This window comes from Hemicordylus capensis, chromosome 3, assembly GCF_027244095.1.
Source record: "Hemicordylus capensis ecotype Gifberg chromosome 3, rHemCap1.1.pri, whole genome shotgun sequence".
Taxonomy (NCBI): domain Eukaryota; kingdom Metazoa; phylum Chordata; class Lepidosauria; order Squamata; family Cordylidae; genus Hemicordylus; species Hemicordylus capensis.
The window spans coordinates 199456133-199476717 of record NC_069659.1 but is presented as its reverse complement, the minus strand read 5'-3'; the positions used below and the strand labels follow the sequence as shown (position 1 = coordinate 199476717).

General features: G+C 42.7%; 1 protein-coding gene across 9 annotated transcripts in view; it reads right to left on the bottom strand.

The window, feature by feature from the left end:
- Window positions 1–20585, bottom strand: part of KAT6B (lysine acetyltransferase 6B) — a 202987-nt gene that overhangs the window by 117411 nt on the left and 64991 nt on the right. The gene's annotated exons all lie outside the window — the stretch shown is intronic.

The following is a 20585-nucleotide window of genomic DNA, read 5'->3' as shown; positions in this document are numbered from 1 at the left end:
CTTTTTCCACATAGATTTGTGTTTTATTGACCTCAGGTAAAAGGATTTATTGTGTTTCACTACAGAATTTAGGCATTGCAGATCAAAGCCCTATTACTGTTGGAAATTAAATTTCCCTAATATATGATTTTGCATAGACAGTTTATTAGTATAATACCACTTTAGCTCTTTTTGTTCTTTGAACAACACTGATCACATGGCATTCTGTAAAAAACAAACAAACCAGCCAACAATCTCTCTCAGTCTCTCTTGTGTGCATGCACGCACACACGCACACACTTATGGGGAATCAGAAATAGCCGTGGGGGCTAGAGTTAATCATCCCCGATTTGTTCATTAACTGGTTTCTTAAGACACTTTTTAAAGACTTGAGTGTGCATCTGCAAGCCACACCTTTGGTAAAGTTCCATGAAAACCAGATACAAAAAGTCTTATAACACCTTAAATACTAACACATTTATTGTAGCATCAGATTTCATGAATTAGAGCCCATTACATCATATGCATGAATCCTTATCCTCAGTTGACAGGAAGAAAATGTATACAGGGTAAATGGGTCCAAACTGTCATAAAATGCAAGCGGTACAATCTGTGACAGTCTTATATAAATCTTAATGGTATATAAAAGGTAAGCACATTGACAATTCATTACAGCAGTAAATGGTGAAATCACTATCTTCCAAGTTTGGCTAACTAAATTAACACCTTTAGTGGGAGAAGAAACCATGATCTTCATTCAAGCTGAAATTAATGCTATTGTCTAACTTTCTTATTTATTATTTTATTGATTGATTGATTGGATTGGATTTCTATACCACCCTTCCAAAAATGGCTCGGGGCGGTTTACACAGAGAAATAGTAAATAAATAAGAAGATGGATCCCTGTCCCCAAAGGGCTCACAATCTAAAAGAAACATAAGACAGACACCAGCAACAGTCACTGGAGGTACTGTGCTGGGGGTGGATAGAGCCATTTTCTTTCCCCCTGCTAAATAAAGAGAATCACCATGTTAAAAGGTACCTCTTTGCCAAGTTAGCAGGGGTAACCTCTTACTTGAGGTCTGCATCTGTTTTCATCAAATAAACCCAGAGTCACACTTGTTTTACTGACAAACAAGCCTATTGCATATCACATTGTAATGACCATATTATTCCTTTGAAAAGCTGTACACTCTCATTGCCTTCATTTGACCCTTTTTGAACCAAACTATGCTGTCTTAAAATCTCATTGGGCTTCTTTTCCCCTAAGCGGATCATCATTTTGGCCATGTATTTGTTCCACAGCCCAAAATACAAACTCAGTGGACTTGTGGTCATATCTTGAGACATATTCTACCGGTCACTTAGGTAGGGGATAGCACCGAGGTGGTGGATGGAAGGTGCCCATCTCAACTTCCACACCATATACGCTGTAAAGACTTACAAATTAGGCTCCACGCACCCACACTTTGCCTTGGTCTTTCATCTTAAGATTGGGGGATACATCCATGCAAAAATTCAATAGGTGCATCTTCCCCAATCACTTCATAGATTGCATAGTTTGGTCACTGAAAAATCTTTGCTTGATGCATCTCTCCAAAATGATCTCAGTATAGTATAGTATAGTATAGTATAGTATAGTATAGTATAGTATAGTATAGTATAGTATAGTATAGTCAACCAGACATTCATAATTCCTGATACACTGTGATATAGCAAACTGCTAATCTCACAAATGGGCTGCTAAGTGAATATGACAGCAACATCTTACACTAGATCTGTGTTCTCTACAGCATGCAGCAGTAGTCCTCAAATAACCTGTACTGAATTCAATAGGCAATTTCAGTTCTGGAAAGTTGTTCAGGCTGACACCAATTCCTCCCACCTCAGCCAAAACTGTTAAGATGGGCACATTTCAAATTTCCATGCTTTTTGCAGCACAAGTGAAAACTGAAAGCATCTTAAATAAAAGGTTTTTAGGTTACTTTTAATCAAAGACAACACTTTTTTACACTGAGGAATTCAGCTCAGTGATCTTCAAACTATTTTTTTACAGTCTGGAAAATTAAGATTTGTCATATACCAAGGATTATGGCTATTATCTCTTCTCTAAAGCATCTCACAACTGACACAGTAAATACAGAAATATTATATCTGCTGTATTTACCAAGATCTAGCCTATTGAAGGTTGTACAGTACTTCCAAAATTCCATACATTTCCAATGGCAAATAAGAAAAAGTGACAAATGATGAAAAACATCGAGCCCTGCTTTTTAAATCATCAGAGGATGTCACTGGCGGCTTGGTGGCACAGATCCCAGTGAACCACGCTGCCCTTTACAGAATGGTCTTTTGGAATTGCTTTCATTTTTATCCAGTGCATCTTCCAAAGAGCTCAGAATGGTGTTTCAGGCTCAGAGCAATCCTGTGAGGTAGGTTAGACTGACAGACTCAATTCCCAAGCTGGTCAGGAAGGCCTATAATTGGGCAAGGATTTGAATCTGGGTTTTCTATATCCAAAGCCTCGTGTTTTGGCTGCTGCTATTACTATTTTAATTGATATACTATTTTCCCCATGAAGGACTCAAAATGGGATACAGAGAACATGCTATAAAATACAGCATGTCCAGCACACAGTACTCAACAACATCTAGCTCTCTGGCCAACTCTCTTTGTTTCTGCTGACCCCAGGCAAGTGGCAGTTAAAGCAGAAAATTTTATAGAGAGCTCTAGACACAAAGATGTCCTGAAATAGAAGGTCCTTAGATTTATTTTTTAAATCTGTGTTTAAAGCATATCAAATCACCTTTTTAAAGAGCACCATACTGGCCAGACCAGACCTGAACTACAACTAGGTCCAAATAAAACTATAAACCAAGTTTATCACAACATCAAGGAATACATAGTTAAAACCAAAGCTGTAATACAGAAGCTAAATCCACTAGGGCTCTTTAAATATTCTGTATTCACCATTTATGAACTGAAATGTCAAAGTAATTCAAACTACACTAGTTTGATCCTATTAAAATAACATACTGAACACTGTGTTCTAAAGACCAATAAGGAAAACAGCATTTTAATAAGAAAACACTCTAATGTAACTAGATCCAGACTGCAAACCTTCGTCTGCAGCCAAACACATAAAAACTATGATCTAATTATTCCACACGCACACAAAAAAGCATTTTATGATAAGCTAATTAATCATCAACAGTTTCAGACATTACATAATTTTACAGACGGGCTTCCAGCTCTGCCAAAGATAGCAATTTATTCAAGGCATAAATCCATACTTGAAAAGTAAGAACAAAAACAACAACAACAATAATACACAGTTGAGGGGGTGAGGAATATCTATATCTATATCTATATAAGTTTTACTGCTATTTCAAAAGGTCTGGTATTACAGAGGAACAAAAAGGAACTAGTATTTCAAAATCCATGAGCACCAGAAATGTTTTGGGTTTTTTTGTTTACTTATTGACTGGGTATATTCTATACTGCCCCAAACTCAATGTCTCTGGGCAGTTCACAAGAAGCATAAGAGAAATTAAAAGAGTTTAAAACCACAATTCAAATTTAAAAGTTTGGGTGAAGAAATGTATCCTGAGAATCTTTTTTAAAACTGTCAGAGATGAGGAGACTCTTATTTCTGCAGGGGGCACATTCCAAAACCTCGGGGCAGCAACAGAGAAGGCTCATCCCTGAATGGTCACCAGATGAGCCAACTGCAGATGGACCTCTCCAGAGGATCTCAATGGGTGGCAGGGCTCATAGCAAATGTTCTCTTAAGTACCCTAGGCCTAAGCTGTTTAGGCAAGCACTTGGTGTGATGGTTGGCAGCAGCACCAGATCTGTCAATAATCTTTTGAGACCAAGGAACCGCCTTCCGGGGTAGGTGCTTTGCAATGGGTAGGTGCTTTGCAATGGAGTGGAGAGGGGCAGGTATAAATTAAACTGGGGGGGGGGGGGACACAGATGTTCAGATAGGGTCTTCAATAGGACTACAGGGGTTTAAGGGAGGGACTGGGTAGGATAGGATCTGAATCAATAGACCAGAACATGTGGGAGACAATCCAAGTATCGAGACCTTAGTCATATTGTTGATCTATCTGCTCCAAATCCATGGTGTCAAATTAGTCCCAGTTGTTGACGTCTAGTTGTAATAATGGTCAAGCCTTGTGTTAAGAGTACCAATACGAGTGTGTCTCCCTGCTGTGGCAGAGATAAATCAATAAGCTTGTTATACTCAAACAAACGGTTTTATTATAAAGTTAAATCTGTATCAATTGTGTTTTTACTCCCCTCTCGCATGACCCTCAGCCATACTACTGGGATAATTCAGTAACAGCAAAAAAATTACTGGTAACTGCAAAAGCTGAAAGGGAAAAAGGAGAGGATGGAACATATTTCTCATTAGCATTGATCCATTTAGTTAAAAGCTGGATAACCTCACTCATTTCGGTTCCCTCATGGGCAATGTCCAGGCTGGGAAGCAGGGTACTGTCCATGACATCTGGCATCAATCAGGGATCATATATTTATATAGGCAGGGCCGGAGCCACCACTGAGCAGACAGGTTCAAAGAACCCGGGCTGCCACCCATCAGGGGCTGCGCCTCATGCCCCAGACAGACACACACACACATCTGACGTCAGACACGGGAGGAGTGATTTAGCTCCCAAATGAAGACCCAGGGCCCTGTTTTTAAGCTAAATCAGCTTGCGCAGGAAGAGTTGTTTCTGCCGGGCTTGTGAATGCAGCCCTGGCCGATTTAACTCCTAAATGGGGCCCCACGGTCCTGTTTGGGAACTAAACCACCCCCCCGCATCTGACGTCAGACACAGGCAGCATGGCTAAATGCTCACTGCATCTGACATCAGATGCAGGGGGCGGGGTAGGGAGCCATGGTGGAGGCAGAACACGGGCTGCCACTGGCCTCCCTCCGTTCCTGTATCCAGGTTTATATCCTTGTTTCCCCAACATGTCACTTCGGTAGAGCTGTCATACAACCCCTCCTTCTGGGATGGCTCCTCAACTATCGTTTTGAAACTACAGTATAACAGGCCTCTGAGAACAGAGGCTGACCATCAACTGTGTGATATCAGGTAAGATACTCTGGAGACAAGTGTTGAGAATATCACTAGGAACTTGTGGATGAGGTTTTCAATACTGAAGCTGGAAAGATCCATCAGCGGAAGTTTTACTAAGTGCTCTAATAGACTTAATAAATCTAATAAATAATAGGTAAGTGCTTACATACTCCGAGTAAGCAAGGCATGTGAATATAATGACATGCCTGCACCCAGATCCTAAACTCAACACCACCTCTTCCAAAGAGGAGGAACAACCCCCTACAATAGCTCCCAACATTGACTGGTATTCTGGGGAACCTAATAACCCTGGAAGCCCATCCCTTGGAAAAGGAAAAGAGAAAAAAGAAAACCCTGCTTGCTGCAATATCAAGGAACTCAGTAATTCCAGTTAGGACTCCTCAAACCAACTCCAGACCTTCCCTCATCACCCCTGCTGCCTCCAAAGCAGCAACAATCATGGGTTTGACAACTGGCAACACAACAGCTAACTGAGGCCTCCCCCAAATCAGCCCTATTGACGAGAAGCAAGCAAACACAAGCTCCAGATCAGCTGACATCCAGCAAGAGGAGGAGGAGGAGTCAGCTCCACTTATAAAAACCCTCTTCCTGTTAAATCCTGGGAGATTGTTGGACAGCTCCCTAGCTGTTCCGAGTCCATTTGATCAGTACTTACTCCTACTCCTTACATCCTTCTGCACAAGTCTCCAACTGGACAAGTCTTCCTTGCTTATATATCTGTTCCTGCTGTTTGTGTCCTCCTGCACAATGAGGGTTGGTGAAGCGGATACTCTCTCTGACACACAGGTGGTGCTCTCTCACTTGGTTCTGGTCTGTGCTAATGCTGCAGCCATACAGGTTGGGTTGATAATATGGAACTTTCTACCCAATGGGCAGCCACTCCCAGTTGACTGTGAATCTGCTGGGAAAACCCACATCATCAGACATGTTCACACAGCTGCAATGATCAGCCACAGGTTGTAGCCTCACAGAATAAAATAAAGTAGAAACTCTGGTAAGCTATGTAAAAATCTACAGTAAAGCAGACCAAAAAAAGGAAATTGCAAAAATTATTCAAATGTTTATTATTGAAGATATTTTAAAGTACATCAGGAAGGACATGAAATTAGGGCAACAGAAGCTTGCCCTCCCCCAGAGTTGTCAGCAAAAGATATGATGCCTGAACCACTTTTTCAAAGTAGTTAATCTGAAGCACTATTATTTAATTAATTGCAAGGATCAAATGGCATTAACCCAAAACTCCAAGCTAATATTTCTATTGCACATGGAAATTAGTATTTGTATTTGCTTTTTTCCTTGGGGAACTGGAAACTTTGTAGGTCTCTGTAAGTCCACCCACCCACTCAACAAATGTTGAAAACCTCAAAGGGGGGGCGGGAGGAATGTTCAGGGTCTGAAAAGAATCCCAAACATATCAAAAGTCTATGAAAATCTAAGTTTTGGGGATCAGGGAAGTTATCTTCAAATAGCAGCCACACAGAGACCCAAACTAGATTAGACAGCAGCACAGAAGTAGAAGGTGCTTAATCCTGTAATTTGATCCACCACCTTAAACTGTATTTCACCTAAGATACAGTTCAGATGTACACATTTTCAATCAGAACATGTTGCCTCTTGTGGCCAAGTGAGGTCCAAAGGAAAGAGGAAGAGAGGAATGGGAGCAATTCATGTTTTTCATGAATTCATGGAGAGTTCATGTTTTTCATGAAAGCAAAGACAACTGCTACACCAGGAATTATCTCTGAAGGCAGGAAGTAATTAGTTTTTGCCCAAAAGCTACCTTCTGCTGATGGAGTGCACCAACAATGCGGCATGAACTTTAGGAATGGGAACACAAATCCATGTTAAATCAGGACTAATGATGAGCTCCCAGTTGAAAAGTGGAAATTTTTTAAAAGGCTAACCAGAACAGGTAGAAGTAGTATCTTCCTAGATGTAACAAAATACCTTAAGAGAACGATGATGAACAAATAAGCATAAAAGATTAATGGAAGAGATCCAAAAGGTTATTGGTTCTATGGAGCATTCATATTAAGAATATCACATGAACTAGGGAGTTCAAGACCACTTTAGTGACACTATTAACAACACATTTGGTTGGTAGGAGTAAATGTTTCAACATTCAGAAGCACTGCTTTTGTTATTATACACAGTGAGCCCAAATAGACACAGTGAAAACGTGGAGAGAGAGAAATTTCAACCTACCATAAATTTCCTTTCTCATGAGGTTCTGAGATTGGGCAGTCATTATATATACAATGAATATTTATATGTCACTTTTGAACAAAAGTTCCAAAAGCAATTTACATAGATATATAGATACAATTAAATAAAATAATTCCCTGTTCCCAAAGAATTCACAATCTAAAAAAGAAATATAAGATAGACACCAGCAACATCCCCTGGAGGGATGCTGTGCCGGGGATGGTTGGGTCAGCTGCTCTCCCCCTGCTAAATAAAGAGAATCACCACTTTTAAAAGGTGCCTTTTTGCTCAGTTAGCAGGGGAAGTATCTGCATTCCTTTTGGGAAGTGCCTCCCACTGGTTGACAGGCAGGATCCATCAGCAACACCACCAAGGGGAGATCCCCTCAGCTCCCAGGCTAGCCCTGCCTGGTTAGCAGGCAGCAGGGTTCTAGCACTGTTTGTATCCAAGCGGTTGCAACAACATTTGAATTTTACTTATACAGTTTATTTCTTTTCTGGGAGATAGACACTATTTAGGGGCAGAGGCTTGGGCTGTGGATTTATTACATCCTCCCAATCCCAAAACCGGGGGGGGGGGGTGTTTATGAGGAGACAACCGTCCCTCTCCAGCATGGCTACCTGCTGCCATCACAGCCTCACCTCTGTTGCTGCCCCTGGCCTGCCACCATGTTCCCAGTCCACGCCCATCCCCTCCTCCATGGCCCCACCCACTGGATCAGAGATCAGTGTTGACACTGGCACTCTTCCCCCTCATCTTCTGGGCACACACAGTTTTGCTGGTCCTTGTGTCTCACTGTGCACTTTCCCCAGCACAAAAAGTAGACAAGTTTGGTGTTGAGGGACCATGATGCCAGTGAGACAGCAATGCTGGTGCTGGGGAAAGCCCCTCCTTTTTCTTTTTAAAAAACAAATTGCTGATTGCGGGGGGCAGGGGGTGGAGGTGGAGAGAATATTTCTCTTTACTACCTTAATTTAAACATTAGGTTTTGTCGTCAGTGAGTGTTACATTTTTGTTAGACGTTTCAGACCTCCTGGCCAATAACTGTCAAGGCATGGGTTAAACATGTATGAATTACTGTTCTTCAAACATTTCTCTACAAAATGACACCAATATTGGACAATGTACACAATTTTTCATTTTTAACCATCCTGTTGCTGTTTTTATGGAATTGCCATTATGTTCACACATGCTCCTGTTGTCTGCAGCAGATTTAAAGCTATAATGAGAAACCCCCAAGTTAAAGATAATTACATGATAATTTCTGCAGCATTTGTGAATTTCTAGAATAAGCCGCAGATACAGCATTTTAGGTACAGTCAATAACTGTTTATCTTCAGTCTGGCATATGTTTTAAGTGAATGGAACTGACGGAGGTCTCGTTATGTGAATTTTTCAAAGTTCTCATTGCTCGGAATAAAAATCAATAATAGCACCCCATAATGTCTTTCCAGGACCGGAAGGGTTTCATGTGTCTCAACACACATATCCAGCTTACCTGGTTGACAGGATACATATGTTCAAACCTGTGCACATCCTCCTTTACACATTATCATTACATTTTTGGATGTAAACAGGGGGAATGAGTGAGACATACCTGTATACAGCTTCTCAAAAATGTAAGGCGCATCATTGGCATGAAACAAGCTATCATCTATCACCCAAAATATCATCTAATCAGTATGATTTGTGCTAGGAGGGCTGAGGCAACCCTTTCTTCACACTCCAACATCTTCAATCGAGCAATATGTGTAATTCTGCAATTCTGTATTTAAGACACTTCTGGGGATAGCCCATTTTGTCTTTGCAAGTGCTACTTGGCTCTATCACCTCTCCCTCAAAAGGTATGCTAACTAAATCACATTTGGTATCATCCGAATCCTTTCCCCACAAACCTCAAAGCCACTATTGCTGGGAAATTCACTGTGACAAGATCTGAGAGACCAATTTTCAAACTTTTTGGATTTCACATTTCAGCAACATGCAATCTGCAACAATCAAGAATCAATTTTCAGTTCATTCTCCAGCAGACCACCACTATAAGCCATTCAACTCTTCTTCATAGCCACAAGCAGCTTATAGAAGAGAGAATTGTCAAAAATCAGTGCCTAGTTAGACACACGACTCAGTAGGGCTTAACTCCAGGAACCGTTTCCAATGAGGGAAGGTGGTTTTCACCTATTCTTGGGTAGCCACAATGAGTTCCTAACACTGTAAGCCATTCCAAGCTGGCATCAGCCCCAGAGCGTCTTATTTTAGAAAACAAGACACTGGAAACCATGCACCTAATACAAGGTGTTCAAGCCCATGCACACATACACCCCTCATATTTTATCATGTTATTTTGCAATTAAAGGGAAAGGGACATTTCTTGAAATCAGAAACATCCACATACCTCAATATGAAGGCTCCACATCATTCAAGTTACTTGCTTCATTATTATGACGGCCAGCAGCAGCCATCACTTTATATGCAGTTTACTGATTACAATTTTATTTTTTTAAATGCCAGATTTGTAGAGTACCAGCCCAATATTCCTTAGGTTTATTTTGAAAGAAAGGGGAATGAATATGCAGTATATACAACAATTAAAGAACTTCTTAAGAATATATATGACACTGACAGAAGTCCAATATAAGCTAGATTAACTAAGAAAGATCTATTCTTAAACATTGTTGCTTCGTCAAGTACACACCAATGTATTTTCTCCTCCTTTTCCTCCCTGCCCCCAGCAAGACTTGATACTCATTCATCTTCAGGATTTCCATACAACTACCAGTTTAAGGCTGGATCAATGCGTTTTCACTTGACTGAACAACCCAATCAATAGTGACAAGGACATTCTGCTGTCAAAGCAACCTGCTGTTGACACCATCAAACCCCACAGCATCTCCGACTCAGAGGCTTTATGTTACAGAACCCTGTTAGATGGATCCTACTCATGTAAAGCGCAGCATAACACTGGCCACTATCTGGGCATAATGAAGAGAATTGTGGCCAAGCGACCACATACAAATTACTTTCCATCTTCTAGAGCACAGTTTCTCAACCACCGGTCCCTGGACCGCTGCCGGTCCCCGAAGGGTTGAGTGCCGGTCCTTGACTGGGAGTCAACCGCCCCCCCCCCAACTGCAATCAAGGCACTCACTTCCTCAATTTTGCACATGGCACGGAAGAGGAAGAGTATCACGGAGGCATGGGACCCTTCTTGTGCCTTGCCTCCATGTCCTGCTATGATCTTCCTACAGCTATCTTATTCCCTATCATTACAGCTTCAAACTGGGCATGCAGCGCAGGGGCATCAACGAAAAGGTATGGCAGTGAGTGCCACTTGAAGGGCTGCTGGTTCTTGCATGCTCATTGTTTGCAGCCAAAAGTTGGTTGATTGAAACCCAGCTGCCTGTTGCAGCCGAGGCGCCTTGACAGAGAACACTGTTTCCCTCTTGCATTGGTGGGGTGTTGTGGTCCCTTGGTCCCCTGTAACCCCCTGGTCTGCACTGCTGGTGGAAGACGGCGGTCCTCTTTGTGACCTCGCCAGGGGTGGAACTTCTGGCCGGGATCATGCCGCAGTGAGGGCCACCTTGGTTCGGGCTTTGCAGAAAGAGAGTGCAGGTGGACCTTCCTTGGGGGAGGTGGAGCAAGCATGCGTACCAAGGAGGACTAAGTGGAGGAGGGAAGCAGCATGGAACAGGGAAGAGGCAAGATACCATTTTGTGCATTCATGCAAAAGGGTCATTGGATGAATGGCACTGGAATTAAGTGATCCTGGGGATTTGATGCCCAGCACGATTTGTGTCCGATCCAAACCAATTTAAAACCAGCTGCCTGTTGCGGCCAAGGCACCTTGAGAGAAAATGCCATTTCCCTCTTGCATTGGTGGGGTGTTGTGGTCCCTCGGCCCCCTATATCCCCCTGCTCTGCACCGCCAGTGGAAGACGGCGGTCCCCTTTATGACCTTGCCAGGTGCGGGGGACAACCTCTGGCCGGGATCATGCTGCGGTGAGGGCTAAGCAGAGGAGGGAGGGAGGAGGGCTGCCTTAGCTCACCTCGCAGGTACATGCAGGCAGCATGTGGGACCACTTGAGCTGCATGGCCCCAACGGCAGGCTGGTGTGATTGGTGCACACAGGGGAGTTGGGAGGGGGGCACAGAAACGCGCGTTGTGAAAGAGGATAGAGGAACACCTGCTACACTCTGGTGCGCAAGGACAGTGGCAGCAGCTCTTGGACCCAGGCGAACTTCCGAGCGCGGTCCGGTGCACCATTGCCTCACCCACCCTGAACAGTGCCTCGTCTCCCCAGCGAGGAAGATGAGGCATCCACCACTACAACGCCCCACGCCTTCCGCCATCTCAGAATCACCCCCTTCCCTTTAATGCCAGGTCCCCACCGCTCTTCTTCACATTTTCTTTCACTGTTAAAAAATAACCCATTCCCAGCACCTGCCATGTAACCGTTTTTAAGGAGTTTTGGAGGAGCTGCATGGGTTTCATTAGGTCCGCCTCACAAAGTGCACATCTAAGAGCAGGATCCAGATCAAGCCAGGTGATCATGACCAAACAGCATTGACACAAATGAGAGATGACTAAATTAAATTTCAGTGGGTGGTCCTTACTAACGTCGTCTGGATCCAGCCCTGCAACTACACAACTCTTGCTAAAACTCCACCTCCATCATGAGAGGGTTAAACTGTAGACTTCTGGCTCTACTGAACTTACCCAGCTCTCCTCTCCACACCTCCTTTTTGCTTTGCTTGACATCCAGCCTGATGAAGCGTTTGGGGGAATTCAAAAGCTTGCTTGTGTGTTGTTTTCATTGGCCCCATGTAGCTTTTGAATTTTTCTAATGGCCCAACATCCCCTCTCCATTGAGTAATCACAAGCACCCCCATCCCCACCCCACACATACTGGAGACAAATTTGTTCACCCAGGCTTTTAGATTCAGGGGTTCTCAACCTTGGGTCCCCAGATGTTGGTGGACTTCAGCTCCCATAATCCCCAGCCATAATGGCCAAATGCCATTGTGGTTGAGGGTTATGGGAGTTTAACTGAGGGACCCAAGGTTGAGAACCCCTAATATTCCATGTTTGCAAAAGATTCCAAATTTAATGATTTTAATGCTTATATTATTTTAATTGTAAACTGCCCAGAGATGCAAGTTTGGGACAGTATAGAAGTCTGATAGATAGATAGATAGATAGATAGATAGATAGATAGATAGATAGATAGACAGACAGATGTGAAACCCCTTTACTAGCTGCTGGTCTGGGAAACTGTGCATGAAGAATGTAGCGGTCCTTGACTCTAAAAAGGTTGAGAAACACTGAGGGGGGGAAATAACTTTAATTGTCACTGATAGATGTTATGTGAATTGCCCTACCACAAAGGGAAAAATATACTGAGTTAAACACTTTTCACATGCATGAACAGTTTGCACATCCCCTTCTATGCAACTTTCTTTATGGACAGCAAAGCAGAAGCATGGGAAGAGACGGGAACTGGCACAGCCTCTGCGCATGATTTGAACAGCCACTCATTATAGCGCTTACAGCTGTTCTCAAGCCCTTTGTTGCATCTAAGTCCATTCAACTACACTTAACTAGATCACAAATCCTTTATGGGGAAACTTTGGAGTGTTACAGAGGGCACGGCTTTATTCACACCACCTGGCTGCTGCTTGGTCTTGGTGAGATAATATAACTCTATGTATGTACAATTAATAAAAATTCTGCAGAGTTGGATGCAAACACCATATGGAGACACAGATGCACGGTGAGCAAGGGTGAAGCAGTCTCCCTTTGTATAGCTATAACTGTGGACCACTTACTTCATATTGGGAGATGCTACCATGAACACCTTTGTTGATGACAAATGGAGTGCTGCTAAACATCTCAACATCCCCACCCACAGAGCAAGGACATGTATTTTGCAGTTTCAGAATATTTATTTATTTTTGAAAATGACAAACCCTAATCTAGAACCAAACTAGAAACGATGTTACTGTCAGCAGTCTGGCCACCCGGAAGGGAAGTCCAGGAAGATAGTTCACAAAACAAACTGGGTTGCAGAAGCGGAACACGGCTCGGAAGTTTCTCTCTCTCTCTGACTCAGGCTGAAAGCTGTCAACACGAGGGATGACATACGTTGTCTTCCAGCAGCTAACTGAAAGCTGTCGACATACTTTATAGTCCAAGCTGATATCTCTCAGCTGGCAGGGATTCAAGGCTTATCAGCCTTCTGCAAGAGGTGCTTACTTCTCCGGATGGTTTCCAGCTGTGCCCGCAGCCTTGTGACGCGCCTCTGCTGTGGAGTCAGTGGGGGTGGCCTACACAGCTCATCCTCTGGTTCATCCATCGCTGTCTCTGCTGCCTCAGACTGCTGTGCCTGCCTGCTCTGAAACATCAGCCGGACCTGCCTCAGCCGCCTCTTGGGAACCGACAGCTGGGCTCTGCCCCTCAGGCACCCCTGCATCGGCTGAAGGGCTGTCAGCTTCCCCTTCCTCCTCGCTATCTGAGAGCGAGAGCGTGGCAGTTACACATGCCACTGACTACTTTATTTTCCTCTTAGAAAAAGAAGTTTCAGGGCCTCCAGTCTTAATCAGGATAACTGTACAGGGCCAACCCTTTAATTCCATGCCATTTTCCCTATCAAAAATCTTCCCCCAGCAGCTACCATTATTTCTGCTGTAACTACAGCTTCAGGGGCAAATAGTTAACAGCAGGGTTAATTTTTGGCTGCACAGAATTAAAGACCCTCTGCATCTGTACTGATCCAGACTGGAGCCTCAATGACTGCTATTTTAAGAGGAAGAAGTCCCTAACCTAGTCATTCCTGATTTGGTCCTTGCCACACCTAGCCTTAGAATCAAGCTGGCAGATTTCAGCTCTCTTCTTCAGAGGAGATCAATTTCATTCTATCGGTCACACTTGTCCAAGTGCCATACAATGGTACAAACCATTCCTTATGTAAAATAGTGGCCACAAGAGAGAATTCACAACATAAATTTGATTTCATAAAGGCTGCATCTTACAGTTTTTGGTTAGATTTAAATAACTTTAAACAACATTTATTTATTAGCATGTAAATAACATTTATTTATTTAAATAACATTTATTTTAAATTATTATTTTCAATTGTACTGGAGTGTTTTATTGTGAGCCACTTTGGCCAACAGCAGAAACAACACACAAATGTTTATTAACACTCAACCAAGTAGAGAGATTGTAGAACTGGTAAACAGCAACATATTAGGAAAAGCCAGTCCTTGTACAGCTCCAAAAATAGACAATCTTTACCAATCAGAAGTTGAAACAATGAAACTGTGTCAAAAGTTTTACCAAATTCCACAGAACAATCAAATTCTGAATAAAAGACATCTGGTATTTCTATTTGGCAGACATGCTCAAATCCCACCACAAAAAAGACACAATTGTGCCAAGTAATTTAATTTCAATACATTTTATATAAACAGAGAAGCTTTAGAAGAATATGGAGATAAATGGAACAGATTGATTTATTTTCCACAGATCTGCCCAATGTAAGTTGAGAGATTCTAGCAAAAGCCTGAGAATCCATTTAACCTGGCAACACCACCACATAAGGATTAAAACATATTTCCTGCGAGCAAGCAAGTCTTAATTAAAATATATATATATATTAAGAGACTTGCTTGAAAACCTAGTAAGAAGCCTCTAACTAGAGCTGGTTTGCAAGTCAGCTGACAAGTCAAATACTGTCTCCAAGCAGGAACACAAGAAGTCACCAGTGGCAAAGGGGCATAAGACCCTCTATGACTGCATTTGGCTTGTTTCAAGAAACAAGGAGTTCCCATTTCCATGCTGAAGCCAATGCTGACGAGGCTTAAAGAATTGGTCTGCTGCCTACTTGGCTCACCTGCCTTTAAAATAATACTTTAAAGGAAGTTGCTGTTACTGTATCTCTCTTTTATTTTTTTATTTTTTAATGTTGTAACTCTAGGTCAACCTTGAATAAATGCCAGAGAAGAACTGTTCAGTGAATCATTCATTTATAGAAACCTTGCTGAACATCAGACAGGTTCAAACGATACAGCTGGCAGCAAACGTTAAGAAGAAAGAAGTGCTGAAAGTGTGCCCATTGTGATGTCCCCCATGAATGCCCTGATGCATCCTCTGACTGTGTGTGGGGTCTCTTTATCCAAAATGGCCACAAAGCATGTGCTCCAAGTACTTGTAGGACATGTATTTAGGGGCCATTCAGATGAACAGTCAAGGGGCACACAGAGAGGGCGTTGGGATGTTCATGGAAGATATCATGATGGGCACACTCCCAGCACACACATGTGCTGCCAGACATATAATTTGAACTGGCCTCACGATTAAAAGTTATTTTTTTTAAAAATGTAAAAAAACACTGATTTGTTTTTGTGATTAAAGTATCAAACCTGTTTGCACAATGAAAATTGGTTGTTCTAATAAAGTTAATGCTTTAAACATACTTGACCATCATCTGACAATACCTGGACAGTCAGTTGACCAAATTGGTTTTCTCTGGTCAAATGTCAACCCAATCTGAGGCATAGCCTGAAACAGCTGAAGTTCTGCTCAACTAAACAAAAAATTCCTTGGAGATTTTTCAAGTAAATTCAAAATACAAAAATGGATGGATTGTTACTTCCAGTTAAGGACAGGCCACTGACCCCTCCACCTAGCACTTTTCTCAAAACACAAAAGGGGAGAAAGCTGCAGGGAAAGCTAATTAGCAATAGGAGTACGGCCAAACCTCACTTTGAGCCAGACTCTAATTCAAAGGGGTTTGGGTCTGGCTCAAAATGAGATGAGGCTTCTTAAAATTGGGGGCTCTGAAATTCTGTCTCTGCCAATAATTTAAAAAAGGACTAGATCAGGGCTGCTCAACTTCGGCCCTCCAGCAGTTTTTTTAACTACAACTTCCATAAACCTCAGCCACAGTGGCCAACAGCCAGGGATTCCATGGGAGCAGTAGGGCTGAAGTTGAGTAGCGCTGGACTACATGTTCAGCCACTCCTACAGCTGATGGAGTAAATAGCCCTTCTGCTTCTAAAATACACCACTCAGCCTCTTCTAGACTACACACACGCAAGCATCATTGCCCCTCTTAGCTAAGAAGGGTCCACCCTGGTTTCATATGAATGGGAGAATAGAATAGAGCACTGGAAGATATTCCCCTTAAGGGATGGAGATATTCCCCTTAAGGGATGGAACCACTCTGGAAAGAGCAGAAGGTTCCAAGTTCCCTCCCTGGCAGCATCTCCAAGATAAGGCTGAGAGAGATTCCTGCCTGCAACCTTGGAGAAGCCACTGCCAGTCTGAAGACAATTTTGAGCAAGATGGACCTATGGCCTGACTCAGTATATGACAGCTTCCTATGTCCACACACAATAACTGATTTTCAGAGAAATTATACTGGTATGGAAGTTTATATTGGCATAGTAGTGTCAGTATAGTTAAGACGAGGAGTTGTTTCAACATTGTACCACTGGACCGCCTATGAAATCAGTTATCAACTTTGTGACATGAGAACCACTTATCCAAATCAGGTACAGATCTGATGTATAGTCTTGATCCCACATTAAGCAGTCAGATTGCACATTTTAAGATGCAGGAATGTCATCTCTACCAAATAGTATCAATTTCAGGCATGTACCTTATGATGTTAATTCATGGCCCCCGTTACCCCTTTTCAGAGTGGTCTGAAAGAGGTTAAGCCTCAACAGTCAGATTGGACTGTTAGGAATTATGTACATCTTTCCCCAATGTATATTTCTTATTTCATCCACGTACCTTATGATGTAAGTAATTGCCCCAAGAAGGTATTTGGGGGGACTTGTACCCCATAAATGCCCCAGCAGCTGCTCATAAGACTGGCACTTTTGGAAATGCCAGAACTAGTTTAACAACTCTAGATGGTAAAATCTTATATTAAATCTAGATGGTCATACCTTATCACGCATGTTTTTTGACACGGGCTCTTGAACTATATAGAAAGCTATGCTATTTTGCTACCAGATAAGAATTTTTTTAAATTGTCCCCTCAATTATTATTTTTTTAAACTGTGTGTATGCTGAAGCATGCTTCTGGGGTGCTGTTTTTAAAACATCGATCCAGTATTTCCTGAGTTATTAGCCTCTGATGTCCCCATGACAAGATAAAGTCAACTAAGGGTGCAGATTGCGATTTCGTCCCCAAGGTGTTGGAAGCTAGAATTAGGACGGGCAAGTCCTGAAAGTTCTGGAGAGTAACTTAATTAGTAGCTGCTTCAAGGGCAGAGCTTTAATTGAGCAGACAGGTTCAAAGAATCGAGCCAATCAGCTCCTGCGAGCCGCCTGACTGGCCCCTCCTCTGAGCTCTGGTGGTCTAATTTCCCAGCCAGCTTTGTGACAGGCTGGGTATTTTCTTTGTTCTCTCCTTGCTCCAACCAAATACACATGCAGCCCTTCTAGGTGCTAATCACACCCTCTGTATGATGTCACATGCAGGGACATGACTTGTGTACGCAAGGGGCCATCAGGGAGAGGGGCGAACATGAACCCAAGCTCCCCTAGCTATGCGCCTGAGCAGCTTGATATGGAGAGTCATTGAGCGCTCTGGCACTTGAATAGTTAAACAACCATTTCCTTCCTTTCCTTTTATGGACTTTTGTTTTCTCTCATTGCCCCCCTTCTCCTACCTCCATCAAATATAATAGAGAAGACAGCTGTACAAACTCTTTATGTGGCACAGAAGTTAAGAGGGTTACCTTAACTTTCAGTTTCCATGTTTTTACAGCACAATTGAAAACTGAAAGCATGGTAACTCTCATCTCGAAGATGTTTGGATTACTGAACAAATAACATGATCCCATGTTAACAACAAGTTTGTGTCAGTATGCTTAAGACCACTGCCAGTGTTATTTAACACAAATATTCCTTCAGGTATCAACAAATTTTCTTTGGATCTAGGAGCCAGCCCCCAAATTTAAGAGCCGCACAATGTACACTGATCAAAATTACCGGACGTAGTGATGGGCGTTGTGGGGGGAAGGGATAGCTTCTCTCTATCTTTTTTACAAGTAACTTACTTAGAACAGAAACAGGACTGCAGGTGACAAATATACATTTTATTAAATAACTCTTATATCCTACTCAGGAGTACCAATGTCAACACACCCATATGAAGAAAGGAGTGGAGACAGAACATGCTGTATCTTTTTAACAAGTTCTATAAACACATATCATGTTTTTGAAGCAGATTACTCAAGCATCCTTAAAAAGCTGAACATATATAACATGGGGAAAGTGGAAGAAAGGCACCTTCTATTCATGGTGAAAGCATTTACATTTCTCTTTTTCAGCTTCAACAAAATAATTATTTTAAGTGGAGGGAAAAGAATACTTTGAGTAGGCAATCTCCCCTCCCCCCACACACACACACTTCCCCCCCCCCTGCTTCCCTCTCCTGGGGCATGTTCTGATGCCTGATGCCACATGCCACTATTATTGCCACTGCTTCTGCTATTCTGACTTTGCACAGCCTGTGATCCATCTGTGCCTTTCTTGGAAAAAGGAACAGGAAAGTGCAGACAGTGGCAATGGGCAGGCCAGCAAGTGAGCAAGCCAGTTGCTGCTGCCCAAGCACCAGTGGTGCTGGCACCAATGGGTCACAGTGTTAGATATCAGAGCATGCCCCAGGAAAGGGAAGTGGGAAAGCAAGAACGGTGGTGGCAGTTTCCCAGAGGGGAAGGAACACACAGCCCAGAACTGCTTCCTCTTTGCACAGTTTGCACAGCCAGCCTTCTTGCTCACTCTCAGTCGGCAAGCACACACTCACCTCCTACTCCAACTCTGTGGCAGTCAATACCGACTTTGGCCAAAAAAGTGGGTGGAGGAGCCCCTATAGCAGGTTCCTCCAGTTTTGCCAACAACATAGCATATGGATATCCAAATTTCATTGGGAAATGCAATATCTTGAATTCTCAACACTTGTAGTTACCAGAGTTGTAGAGGTTGTATGTAAAGAAAAACAGAAGGAAGCATAAAGTGGAATTCTGCACAACTAACGCAAATGCAAATCTAAAATGGAGTAAAGAAAAAAATCTACTGCCAGTTGAATCCCCTCAAAGTAACTTATAGCATGCATTTCCCTCTAGAAGTCAGACAATGTATGATGTAAGACAATACCCTGGTGAGATAGGTGAGCCACCACAAAAACCATACATTTGGTGAATAATGATGAGACTACAGAAAGGCTCAAATGAAGGGTTGGTATGGAAATACCATCACCAATAGCAAAGCAGAAGCACTTCCTCCACTGGGGATGGATGGCAAAATGAAAATAGGTTAATGAGCAAAGAGGCGCCTTTTAAAGTGGTGACTCTCTTATATTTAGCAGGGGGAGAGCAACTGGCCCTATCCAGCCCCAGTATCCCTCCAGTATCTGCTGGTGGTGTCTACCTTAAGTTTCCTTTTAGACTGTGAGTACTTTGGGGACAGGGATCCATCTTATTACATTTTTATTGTTCTTTTCTCTATGTAAACCGCTTTGGGAACTCGTGTTGAAAAGCAATATATAAATATTTGTTAGTTTATTAACATACACCATGATCAGCCATTGAGCAGAAGGATGGGTATCTATTAGAATAACTAACCTGAATCTTCCAGCTTTGAGGAAGGAGGCCAAGACCCAAAGACCAAGGATAGGTCAGAGAATCAGAGGTTGTACTGTGAATGTAGAGCTACCTCTATGGCTCCCTTGCAAAGGATGGTGTTCACCTTTCAAGTGAGGAGTAGTACCCAAAAAAAGAGGGGTCAGCTGTCAAATTCTATAGCTGAACTGATGCAAACAATAAGAAGCACACATTCATCTCAAGTAACATCCCCACACACTGAGGAACCTGGAGCCAATGAAATAGTCACATTGTTTTATTATAGGGATTTATGTCCGACCTTATCTCACATAACCACTTCAAGACCTAACAAGCTTAGTATACACACATCGACATTAAGAAGAGAAAACACAATGCAGGATCATCATCAATCCTCTTCTTGTACGCTGTCTAATCCCTTTCCTTGCAAGAAAGGTCCTTGGGCTAGGAGTCTCTTGTGAGAGGGGAGGCTCCGAGCTCTTGGCATAAAAAGGATTGAGGCACACCAGAGGGAACAAGGAGGTGGGGGTAAGGTGAGGAGGTTTTGCATTTTGTCACCAACAGCTCCCATTGCTTGGACCTGCCAGCTCCAGGGTTCAGATGGGAAGATTTATTACTGCATCCTCCCGACTCCCCCTGAAGACAGGCC